The sequence below is a fragment of the Magallana gigas genome, chromosome 3, assembly GCF_963853765.1.
Source record: "Magallana gigas chromosome 3, xbMagGiga1.1, whole genome shotgun sequence".
Classification (NCBI taxonomy): Eukaryota; Metazoa; Mollusca; class Bivalvia; order Ostreida; family Ostreidae; genus Magallana; species Magallana gigas.
Window position 1 is genome coordinate 49488682 of NC_088855.1, and position 11133 is coordinate 49499814.

The 11133-nt window shown below is 30.9% G+C and overlaps 1 pseudogene; it reads left to right on the forward strand.

Moving 5' to 3' along the window:
• Positions 1–4729: 4729 nt before the first annotated feature.
• LOC109617985 (uncharacterized) lies at positions 4730–6441 on the forward strand (annotated as a pseudogene).
• Positions 6442–11133: the final 4692 nt, after the last annotated feature.

An 11133-nucleotide genomic window follows, 5' to 3' on the forward strand; every position in this document is an offset into this window, starting at 1 on the left:
GATTTTCTGAAGTAATTAGATTTAATGTTTATGAAAGATAAGGTAAACCTTCTTTTAAACATAAACATCTTTAATCAAAGAGAAAAACAATATCTCCGAAGTATGTTTTCCTCATTTTTCATGGAATAGATGAAAAGAAACTGAATTACAGCATAGACAGTGTAGAAAAAGAAAGAAAATAACTGTGCATGAAAATAATTCAAATTATTTATCTGAAAAATTGACATATTAAGTTAATTTTGAAATCATCTATTTTCATCAACCTACTTCCATCATCAAGAAATAGTTGAATACGTTTACCTAAACGTAAGGGTAAATATGAATGCAATAACTATAAAACTAATTTACAAATGATGGCGCTGTGTATTAGTTGTTAAGTTTCAGATGCGTACTACTAATATCCAGGGTCAACCTCTATTATTAGATATTCTTATGTTAATTCATTACAGAACTACTTGCTCGCAGACGTCAATCGTCGCGGATTAGTTCTCAACAGGACAATCGAAAATAGAAAAAAGTATCGGAATCATTCGTGACACTTGTATGCAGCACAAATCGTGGGTCTGCGACAATTTGACATTCTCCAACAAATCTTTGGGCCTTTAGCGATAGATTTAAGCCATTCATCTGCAGTCTTCAACTTCCTTCAATGATGCACTGTATTAAAATATGCTTAATTTTCAGCCTTTTCTCTCTTTTTTCAGCACGCGTTGTCTTTTCAGGAACTTCCACCTTAAGCTTTTTCATTTGTACTTTTGCCACGTTTACAGACATCAGTGTACATGGAAACATAATTTATTTTGTGAACTAGTCATACTTATTATAGCACTTCCGCAGTGTCAATTTCATTTAATTGATACTTTCGTTACTTCTAAAGTCATAAATGTAAATAAAAATACTACATTTTGTGGAAAAAGTCATATCTTTATTTAAGCACGTAGAGTCATTTAAGGAACTTCCATGCTGTCATACATCATTTTATACTCTTGTTACTTTTAAGGACATTAATGTTAGTCATTTTAGATAAAACATAGTAACGTTGGCACTCCGAGGGAAAGCGATACGGAAAGATAAAGAATAATTAATTAACAATAAACTGCCGGTAACATTTTGGAATTCAAATCCTTTTGTTTTCTATCAAACATGGAACTCGTTCCGTTCAATATTTTTTAAATCCTCTAACGTCTCGTGTCGTTTAAAGGGAAATAACACCGAGGATCTCAAGGTATTCAACGCGTCGTATCATTGATCGGGTTCTACATTTCACACTCTCAGGTCTGATAAATATCACATAGGTCCTATTGTTGTTCTGGTATATGGAAATATCAATATAACAATAGCATCGGGTTATAGTCACAGTACAACTTTCAGAAACAAAGAATTGCTGTCTGGGGCACTCGGTCTTTGGGTGTGTTCTATGACATATTCAATATTTTATATATATATATATATATATATATATATATATATATATATATATATATATATATATATATATATATATATATGGGGAGGAAATACAAGCATCTCACTACTAATATCCAGGGTCAACCTCTATTATTAGATATTCTTATGTTAATTCATTACAGAACTACTTGTTCGCAGACGTCAATCGTCGCGGATTAGTTCTCAACAGGACAATCGAAAATAGAAAAAAGTATCGGAATCATTCGTGACACTTGTATGCAGCACAAATCGTGGGTCTGCGACAATTTGACATTCTCCAACAAATCTTTGGGCCTTTAGCGATAGATTTAAGCCATTCATCTGCAGTCTTCAACTTCCTTCAATGATGCACTGTATTAAAATATGCTTAATTTTCAGCCTTTTCTCTCTTTTTTCAGCACGCGTTGTCTTTTCAGGAACTTCCACCTTCAGCTTTTTCATTTGTACTTTTGCCACGTTTACAGACATCAGTGTACATGGAAACATAATTTATTTTGTGAATTAGTCATAGTTATTATAGCACTTCCGCAGTGTCAATTTCATTTAATTGATACTTTCGTTGCTTCTTTTCAGTACAATATAACAATAGCATCGGGTTATAGTCACAGTACAATTTTCAGAAACAAAGAATTGCTGTCTGGGGCACTCGGTCTTTGGGTGTGTTCTATGACATATTCAATATTTTATATATATATATATATATATATATATATATATATATATATATATATATATATATATATATATTTATATATATATATATATATATATATATATATATATATATATATATATATATATATATATATATGGGGAGGAAATACAAACATCTCACGGAGAAGTAGAATGTAAACATACAACTGCCTCTGAGTAATTTATATATCTACTAAAATGCAGTGTAAAGAGTAGAAAATACTCAAATATAAAAAAAAATCTTCCATACGTAAATAAAAAGCAAGTTTGCATTCCAAAGCAGTGAAAATGCTCTAATTTTCCTTGAATTACCTTCTTAATCCGGATCAAAAATATTTCAAAACCTCATGTTTTCCTTTAGTTCTGGGTTTCTCCTCTCTACAACGTGTCAACTTCTGTTATTTTCCTTCTTTTGTTAACTCTTAGATAAAATCTAGATTCATATCACACTGAGTGTGTTTTTCGCAAACCAGTATTAAACTTGACGCATACATGTATTTAACAAAACTTCGACGTGTTCACTCTAGTAAATAGAATAACTTAAAATTCATGCATATAATGATATGTACTTTTCAACATTTCGTAACTGTTATGTCTTCTCAACACTAGCTAGGATAAGATTAAAAAGAAGCTAATCGATATCATTTTCCCGTGACAAAACCTCACACAAAAAAGGAGCTATTGCGAATAACAAAAGCATTGCCCAATGGGGAGATGGATTTCCCGGATAAAATTCCTTTTGAGAATCAAAGTTTTGTTTGTTCTTTGTTCTATCGTACATATTTCTTAACTTCTAAATAAATATAAACAAAAACAAAAACTTAGCTCACCTGAAACGGAGATTCAAGTGGGATTTTCTGATCAACTGTAAGACACTGTCCTCCGTCTGTCCGTCCGTCCGTCTGTGAACATTTCATATTTTTTACTTTTTCCTCCTCAAAAAATGGACCAAATTTAACCAAACTTGGTACAAAGCACCATTATGAGAAGGAAATTCTAAATTGTTAAAAAATAAAGAACAAACCCTTTTTAAAAGGAAGATAATTGAGAAAAAGTAAAAATGGGGTATGAGTCTAAATAAATTCTTATTGTCAAGAGCCACTGCACCGGAATTGCTAAAATATACACCAAAGCTTGCATATATAGTAAATATTCTTAATTCTTAAAATCATTACCCCCGGACCAATACTGGGGCCCAAGAAGAGGTTCATAATGTAACATAGAAATATAAGGGAGAAATGTTTCAAATTCTTCATCTTAAGAACTACAATGCAACTACAATGCAACAAATTGTGAAATTATATGTCTAAGATAGAGAAAGTAATAAATTGTTAAAACCGTTACCTCCGGACCAATACTGGGCCCAAGAAGGGGGATAATGTTTAACAGATAGATATGTTGGGAATATATTTAAAAATCTTCTCAAGAATAACTAAGCTACAAATTTGGGATTAATATGCAAGCACTCTAAGATAGTGAAAATTCTAAATTGTTTAAACTGTAGACCCCAGATAAATACTGGGGCCTCTGGAAGGGTTCAAAGTTTAACATAGCAATATATAAGAAAAATGATTAAAAATCCTTTTCTCAAGAACCACAAAGCTATGTCCATATCCATGTATTCTAAAATAATGTGGATTCTAATTCGTTAAATTTGTGACCCCGTGACCATTACTGGGGCCCCCGAAGGGGTTTCAAGTTTAACGTAGAAATATTCTTCTAATGAACTACAATGCTACAAATTATAAAATTACTGTGCAAACATTCTATGTTAGCTTATGCTTCATTGTAAATACATTGACCTCCGGACTAATCAGGTGCCCCTGAAGGGGTTCAAAGATAAAAATTCAAATATATTTATGTAAATTGATAATTTTCTATTTTCTTAAAAATGATTAATATGCAAGAATTGTAAGATAGTGTAGATTTTAAATTGTTAAAATCGTGACATCTGAACTAATACTGGGACCCTTAGGTGGGTTTAAAACTCAACATAGAAGTAAAGGAAATAGGGGAAATGACCAAAATCGTGACCATGTCCCTTTAATGTATTGTCAAATCTTTGAATATAATTAGAAGTATATTACAATAATTTAAAAGATTTTCTTCTATTAAAACATATTGCAATAGAATGACACAACGAATGTTGTTCAGTTAAACGCTGTGTGTCATGGGCATCTTGTCGTGAATGATGATTTGAAAATTAAATTGTGTGGAAATTTTGTGAAGTTACGCATTTTTTCTCTTAAATTTCGTAAAAAGATATTTTGTGAAGCTATACATTCTCTCTCTAAAATTTCTAAATATCACGAAAATTTATGATATACAGACTATTTCCCACAGCACACAATTAAGAACCACGAGCGACATAGACAAATTAACCTACCCTTTTCCATTCTGTCGAGTTTTAACTTAACTAGTTTGAATGGTGCAATAAGATGAAAGATTTCTAGTATTACAGCTAAACTTCACTAAATATAAAATGATATTGAAATATATAATTAAATACATTATAAATTGTTTTCTTTTTAGTAGAGTTTTCTGATTCACGGGGTTATTGTTCTACAATATAACAGTACTGTAGACCATTATGAGGAGAAATGGATGTAAATTGTTATATCGAGTCAGTAAACGTAAGTTGTAAATTCAATTCAAATCGGTTAAGTCATGAATACACTTTTCTTTTCAATTTAATCATGCGATGCTAGCATTGTCGCAGCAATAATAACTACATACACTATTACCATGTTTTATTTAAATCTTTCAACATATATATTAAATTTTATTCCTCGAAACAAATGAATTAACTCACTCTTAATTAACTGCACAGATTTTTTCGGTGATACGAAAGAAATTCAATTTAAATCATAATATTAGTCATACAACTAGATCAGTGTTAAATCACTGGTACAGGTAAAAAAAAAATGCCACATATCGTAGAAGAATTAAGCAATTAGAAGCCAACTGCAGCTAAAAATAGATTACATCCTGGTTATTCTACTATTTGGATTTGCTAGTTGTTAGAACTTCCTTTTTCGAGGTTTGAAGACTGTAATTGGACGAAGCAGTCTCACTCATTGGGGTACATATATATAACAGCAGGTGTTTAAAGATTTTAATGAACACATTTAGTAGAGACTGTACAGATACTTAATAAATATTGACAATATTGAAAAAGTAGCAGGCAAAATATCAACAACAAAAAATTAATATGTCATTGAAAAAGGTATGCATGACTATTTATACCAAATTATAATTTCATTCCAAAGTTAAGTTGTTGTTTTTTGGTAATTTATTTGACGACAATATTTTTAATTCAAATTTTCTTCATCTTTTTTCAAAAAAGTTTTCGAGTTTGGGACATTACTTTTTTATCATTACAGATTTGTTCCATGCTTTGCTGACTTTCTTTTGTTGTCAAGTTGAAAGTGACAGGACAAATTGTCGCAATCCATCTTCCGTTCGTAAGCTTGCGCGCGGTCTGAGCCGATACAAACTAAAAGACTTGCCAGAACGTTTTTATCTGCGCAGCAAAGTGACTGTTCCTCCTCAATACAAGGGCAGTGTCTATGTCAACTAAGATAACGAGAACACGACGTGTCCGGCAACTCTGGAGAACAAATTACACGTGTGTCGCGGGTACAAGGTGATGGAGTATGATAGATTCAGGATCCCAAGCATGATGCTGCAGGTTCATTGTAAATGTAACGGTTGTCTTGGCTCCCCTGAAAAAGCCTGTGTGCGTCTGTTTTACTATACCAGAGTGCTGAGGGTGACGGGGTGTAACAAAAAGGGTGAGTAAGTGTACGACTACTTCTGGGAGAAGGTTTCCAATGGATGTGTCTGCATAAAAAACGATAGGCAGACGATGTCCAGAGGTTGAGAAAGGATCCAGTATTGTGTTAAAGTTAGCATGACTTTGTGTGGTTGTATTGTTATAATGATAAGAGTTTGAGTAACAATACTTATTTATACACTAGGATATATTATTTACATATTGTCTCTGAATATTCTAGTCAGTATTAATTATCAAATTCCAGCTCGTTTATCGCTGTCCAACGCATTCCAAAGGAAACACGAATCTCTGTTTGCAGATCGGGTCAGACATTAAGTAACAGAAAAAAGTGATCGAATTTTTTGTTTGGATGAACAAATACTCTCAATTTTGTTTGTTTTAGCTCAAATGTTTTTATGCAAGTTTTACCAATATTATTTACGTTTCAATACATTGTTATTAAGAAGGAAAATGTTAATTTAGTGTGAAATTTCTTGATTCTGTATCATCTGCGAATTGTCTTTCAGTTGAGCCAATCATCTTTTATATCTCATACTGGTATTATTTTGTATGCATTTACGATATCATTTTTAATAAAATTTATATTTTTGTTTATTAATTTTTTATTAATACAAATGTATATACACTTTATTGAGGTTGAGGGTGGAGATGAATTACAAAAAATAACTTTAAAGCACCTTTGCTAAGATGTTGTAGATTTAAACGCTGAAAATATTTTTTAACTATATTAAATATTTTAGCGTGATAATCTGTCAGTTTGTGACCCATGTCTCTTCGCTAGTGCAAGTTGAGTAAAAGTTTCTAAAAGATTGCATTTTTTTCCCAGACATAAAATCTTTACATTCATGCAATATTTATTTCTTAATAAAGGTCTACTTATACTTTTAATACATGTATTTAGAAATACACGAAATGTTACATACTCTAACAGACAATTATACCAAATAATGATATCAGTTAGATTAATTTTGACCATCTTGTTTTTACAGCAAGGTCAGGACAAGGTTATTATTTTTACCTTCAACTTTCGGGATAATAAGATTAGACGCAGTTAAATTAAATCAGTGACACCAACATTTATTTTAATATACTAGGTTTTTATTCTAAAATGAAATGATGAAAAATACAATGTCTATCAGTTTATGCCACTTAATTGAATAAATATTAAAGCTAAAGTTGATATTGCAAAGCCCATATTTTTTTTTTTGATTGATTTTGTTGTTTTTAAAATATTTATTGAAATTATATATCTTCAGTAATTTTCAATAACAATTATGATAACGTGTGATATTTTCCTACGCCAGTGTTCTGTCAAAAATATAGTCCTTGTTAGTTTGTAAAATTTGATTACTATTTCTATGGTTAATTTTACAATTTTTAAAAATTAAAAGATAAAATCTATTATTCTCTTTTACTATGATATGATGGACATTTATTTAACGAGGCTGGGTCTAATTAGTTCTGCCCTAGATTTTTTAATGAATTTTTTTACCTGAATATCTACTTATATAATTATTATTTTAAGATTAAAAAATAAAACATTTACCACACCGTTTGTTTAGGGGGTCATCTCAAAGTTTGTTAATCTTTAACATAGGACCCTATGGGATAACGCATGAAATGTATCAATTTTGCACATTTTTTAAACTTCTGCCCTAGGGATTTCTTTTTCTGTTCTACATATTAAAGTTATTGCTGAAAGGCATCAAATGGTCAAATAAAAAAAACCTTCTACCTCTTGGTTTGTTCCAGGGGTCTTATCAAAGTTGATTTTTGTATGCCCAATTTTCCAGATTTGTCAGATAATGGCTATTTTTTATTTGAGAAAGGCGGAAAAGGTGATCTTTATAGTATTATTAAAGCATTCAGACATATTTAAGTAATAAAAAAATATATAACATCAAATATTAAGGGTCATTAATATAAAATACATGGTTACTGTCTTGAAATATATGAATTAAGCTATATTTAGGCGGGTTAAGAAAACGTGACAGAGGGTTAGGCCTGCTGAACCCTTTTCACGTTTTCGACCCGAGCCCAAATATAGCTTATACTTCGAGACAGTTATGTTTATTCCACAATATAACATTAATTTTACGCATTAAACGAGCCATTTTCAACAAATTTCGCTGAATATCTGCAGTTGAAACTATCACGCCATGGCGTCAACCAAGCAAAAAGATGACGTCACAATACAAATGAAACGCTGCGCGAAAGCGTGCGTACTCGTTCTGTACTCGGCCTCGTTAAATTCAACTTTTACATTTTCATAAGTAAAAAAAATCGGACAAGACTCAATTCTTAACATTAATAAATTAAACATAAAGAGTACATTTAAACTCACAACCGTCAACACAAGCAGTGATGACAGCACATTTGGGCGTGATCCTGGTGCAAGCAGGGAGTGCCACACACTTAAAGAGGTTCGATCCTCTGTTTTTGGGTAGCCATTTTGGGTTTCCTCTTTTCTGGAAATTATGCATCATATATTGATTCTACTCATAAATTCATATTTTATAATGCCAATTTAACTATTTTAAATTAAATACTAAAGGAAAAACAACATATTTACATATTTAGTTTAGTATGGGACTATATTTTGTGGCGGAAGGTTTATAAGAAGAAAATGAACATTTTTCATAACTCAGTTGTTTAAGAGTAACGTCAGCTTCTTTATTTTCAGTGCAAATACAATTTCCAGATAGTTTGTGCATTAGGATATTTTCATTTCGTTATGAAAAAAATATTTTTACAATTTTTCAATATATCTATAGACACATATTGGCAAATTTAACTTATATTTCATAAAATTCAGGGGAAAATGAATTCCAATTTTTGGCTAAAATTAGCTTATTTCATGCCATATCTCAAATTTTACATAATAGTCCCATACTTTTGGTTTTATTTTCTAAAATTTGAAGGTTTTTTTGACAAGTTTATCCTAATTTAAAAAAAAAATTGAGACTCTTAAATAATTTCATTTCATGTTGAATCGGTAAGGGATTAAAACAGCGTTTTATTAGTGCAAAAAGGTCAAAATATCAATTAGGTGAAGAAATTATAACATCATTCTTTATGAAAATTTTAATTTCATTTATTTTAAATAGTTAAAATTTGTATTTGATGCTATAGCTCATTCCGATAATAAAATAAAGAAGGAAAGGCGATTTATGTGCAATCTGCACATTCAGTGCAGAAAGGTCATATTAAATACACCATAGCGCCAAATGAAGCATATAGAACTCAAAATTTTGTTTTGGATTTTGGTTAAGCTATGTGTGTAGATTTAAAAAAAAAAATTTTTTAAGACTTTTGATCGCAGGTTCCAACGTCCTTAAGCCAGAGAGGCTAGAACTCAAGCAGAGATAACCACAAACTAGCACTCCACCGGAACCATAACTAATTTATACAGGGATTACTGTACACTTTATACACAGAGATAATCACATTCTAACTCCATTCTCGCATAATAGCTAACACAGTCTCTCTATACATGTAGATGCTGACTTATCATTATCAATGTGTTCAATATCAAAAATATTTTTTTCAAAATGCTAGTAAACTACTCCCTACACCAAAATACTTATTTGCATTAATTACCTAACATAGAGAATGATTTACATTGTATTAAATAATAATTAAACTCATTTGTCATAACTGGGTAAATCAATTGAATAATCAATAATAAACCATTGGACAATAACACAAACTGTACTGAAAGTCGTTGTCATTTCACCGCTTCACTGGGTTTATTCCTATAGTATTTTACCGTTTTAATATGTCAATCGTTTGCAGAAATAAATTAATACTCGTGAAATTGGTTTTTGAATTGCTTATTAATGGTTACCATAGGAATCGATATAAGTAATATGTCAATCATTTTATAATCTATTGAATTAATTAATCTGCATAAATAGGTAGCAAAGATTCGATGCATTTCTGTATAAATGTAGTTAAATTGTACTTAAATTTCAGTCATTCTTCAAATGCATGTATGATTTTAAATGTTTTGTGTCTCATTGATCCTGTTTTGGATAATATCTAATATCTACGTGTTTCATTTGGGAATAACTCTAGATCAAAGCGAATACTAATGTGCTTCACAGGATAACTTTTTACCAAGAAAACATAGCTTTATTCAGCATAAGGGGTTTATGAATTATTTAATTTTGATTTGATATTTCAGTGTAGAACAATTCAAGGATACAATTTTCTGCAGTTGTAACTGTCAGGCACGAATAAGTTTTAAACACGATACCTAAAACTTCTGCTTTCATAAATCTAATAATGTAACTGCACCCTATCAGTGTCAGTGAATTCTACATGCAAAAGATGTCTCTAAAATGTTGATATTATCAATTTGGTTTTTTTTATTTTGTTTTTATTTTTTGGATAGTCACAAGAAAGTTACAATTGTTACATTTAAGACTTAAATGCAGGTGCTATTAAACTGTCTTAGAGTATGTTTGTACATACAAATTCTTTCCTTACCAATTTCTTTTATTCTTTAAAATCAGGAAAGAAAAAAAGATGAATGTGTTAAACATCATCGGAAAGAAACGAAATATACCCCCAAAAGAACATATGGAAAATATTTTATGTTTAGAAATGACATGATTGCTGGTATTTTTAGAAGAAATGCAAAAAAAGGTGAATGCAATATCCCCTCTTGTTGCTACGGCCATGTTTTCCTCAAATGGGTTCGATATAACATCATCTGTTTACAACCGTCAATATCCTTTATCTATTGATTGTTTCCCGTCTTATTTGTTTGTTCCCAGGGAGTTTAACAGCCTAGTTTTCAAATATCAAAGGCTTTACTCGGGTCGTTCAAATATAGATAAAAGGTATTGATGTACGATTTAAATCTTTTTGGTTCGAATTTGGCAGTGTATTTTCGGGGGAGTTAGCGGGGGGGGGGGGGAGGGAGTTTAGATGAAGAGAGACTTCATAATATAAACTCATGTATGTGAGGAGGAAATAATCTTGGTTAAATGCACTTTATGATCGTTGACCATTGAGCTGATTGTTCAATTGAGGCACTTTACACAGTTCTAACATTTCAAAGCACCCTTTTCAAGTTTTTGCCGAATAACCTTACTGTTTAAACAAAAAATCAATTGAATCATTTTATCCATTTTTTCATTTCAGGATAAGAAATATATTACAAGAATCTGAATGCCCAGTAAAAACAATAT